This window comes from the organism of the source record quoted next, unplaced genomic scaffold, assembly GCF_019419815.1.
Source record: "Pyrus x bretschneideri cultivar Hongxiangsu unplaced genomic scaffold, Pyrus_bretschneideri_v1 Contig79, whole genome shotgun sequence".
NCBI classification, from domain to species: Eukaryota; Viridiplantae; Streptophyta; class Magnoliopsida; order Rosales; family Rosaceae; genus Pyrus; species Pyrus x bretschneideri.
This window is the reverse complement of record NW_025999819.1, coordinates 1,306,238-1,308,468: the sequence shown is the minus strand read 5'-3', so window position 1 is coordinate 1,308,468 and position 2,231 is coordinate 1,306,238. Positions and strand designations below refer to the sequence as shown.

Here is a 2,231-nt window from a genome sequence, read left to right as displayed (position 1 = left end):
TCAAGTGGTGAACCTTAATGAAACTAGGTTCAAACAACGGAAATTCGTCAATCAGACTTCACGTACAAAATTGGAGAATCAAATTTAGCCTATGAAGGATGCCTCGGCCCACGCACTGCCGCCACGTGCCGCCGTACACTGCGATCGGTTGTCCCGACTCACTGGAAAAATCAATTATTTCTAAAAATTCTCAAACTTCACAGAAATTAAGATCTCAACGAGTAGAGCAAGTTTTATACATGTGGCCAAGTCCAATTTGGCCGAGAAAAGCTTCAACTTCGATGAAACCCTAGAATTTGGGTGTTCTTTATTTGTCCTCAAATCAACTTCGATGCTCCAACCAATGATTGGGCATTGTTCTTGAGCTCAAGGGAGGGCTATTGGTGGTGACAATTGAAAGAAATCATTGCAGAAATGGTGGATTCACTGCCGTGCAGCCCTCGGAGCCGACGTGAGTGTTCTTATGAAACTAGGGTCAAAAACCCATCAATCATGGGTGGAAATTGAAAAAGAAGGGCCGGTGAGAAGTTCCCAGGTGGTGAATGGCTGCAATTTAGCGAAAAAATTGACGGAAAACCGTCAGAATGGCTGCGGAACTGATTGGGTCGGGTCGGCTCAATGATGATCCTGTGCTCCCTCACTCTCTCCTTTTTCTTCCTTTCGTCTCTTTCCCATTGGTCACTTACCCTCACCCCTTTCTCCATTCGTCCTCATCTCTCCCTCCTTTCTTTCCTTTATTTTCCATCCCCACTGACCATCTCTCTTTCCATTTAATCTCAACCACACACGTGGCTTTCCAGATTTAGCTTCAAAAATCTGGAGTTTTCCTGAAAATAATTAATTGTTTTGTCCTCGACTTTGTTTGTTAATAACTCATTTGTTATAACTCGAAATTACGTTTTGCATGTGCCCACGTATTCATAGCGATGAGTACAACAAGGATACGCCATGAAAACGAACCTTACGTGACATGACAAGACGGTCAACAAAAGTCAACGCCTTTGCCTCAAAGGGCATTTCTGTAAATTCACATTTAAAAATTATAAAGACTAATATTTTTGGGGATGGGTCCTTACATTTTAACTCCGATTTTGATGATTTTTCATAGCTACACTGTCACAACCCGTCCCGGAATTTTAATTCCGAGGACGTGAAGTTATGAAAATGCCCTTAAACGGGACTAAGGGGCGTAAAATATGTTGTAACTTGATGATTTGGGGATTGGGTAGGAACCCCACATCCCTCAAATCTCTCCCTCATTCCCGTACCTTGTCTCTCTCTCTCCTCCCTCACAAATCTCTCATTCTCTCTGTAAGTTCTCTCTCTCTCTCTCTCTCCTTCGAACTCACACGGACCACCCACAAACCACCCCAAAACTATACCAACGCAGGATCTAAGACCACCATCGTACTCCTGAGGACCACACGAACACGATGGTACCAATTTCAGGTGAGTTTCACTTCGGAAAACATGGATTTCAATTTCACTGTGCGTGTGCACTGTTCATGCACACGTAAAGATTGATGTTTTTTTGGGATTTTGAAGCTTGTAGGAAGCTTGGTGAGGTCCTAAGGAAGCTCGGAGTGCTTCGTTTGAAGGATTTGGACGTCGGGATCACGAACTGTAAGTTTGGCCGAATTTTCGTATTTTTGGAAAAGTTTGATTCCGTTGTTTTTAGGCCCTAAAACTAGTCCAACGTGGTAGATTATGTTTAGGGCTTCATTTTGGTATAAATTACGTGAAAAATGGACGTAGGAACACGGAGAACGATAAGTTCAAAGTTTGGCCGGAGCTGTCGGGGCTTTTTCCGGCGAAACCACGGCGAGTTAGGGGTCGAGACAGGTATGGATGTGTTCGTCTCGTCAATACCTTCATTTTGATATATAGTACGTCGAAAATGGTTAAGAAATGAAGAAGTTATGACAGTTTGAAATTTACCCAGAAATTCCGGCAAAACACTATTTCCGGCGAAACCAGTCCGGCGACGCGAGGAAGAAGACGCGCGCGTGGGCAGCGCGTGAACAGGGCGCGTGGGGGCGCGTGACAGCTCCAAATTGAGTTCTGAAAATTGTCACGCGTTCGTGACGTCGTGTAGATCACCGTGGTATATTCATACACCCAAATTGAGCAACGTATGAGAAAGTTATGGACGAATGTTTGGTGTATGTGCATTAAATAATGTCAATTTGGTTACTTTTTGTATAGGTGAAAATTATACAAAGGAAGAATGT

General features: G+C 43.6%; 1 long non-coding RNA gene across 1 annotated transcript; it reads left to right on the top strand.

The window, feature by feature from the left end:
* The first annotated feature begins 1,130 nt into the window (after positions 1 to 1,130).
* LOC125472985 lies at positions 1,131 to 1,995 on the top strand. The gene is made up of 3 exons (XR_007254923.1): positions 1,131 to 1,449; positions 1,546 to 1,842; positions 1,943 to 1,995. It is a non-coding gene; the product is annotated as an uncharacterized LOC125472985 (long non-coding RNA).
* Positions 1,996 to 2,231: the final 236 nt, after the last annotated feature.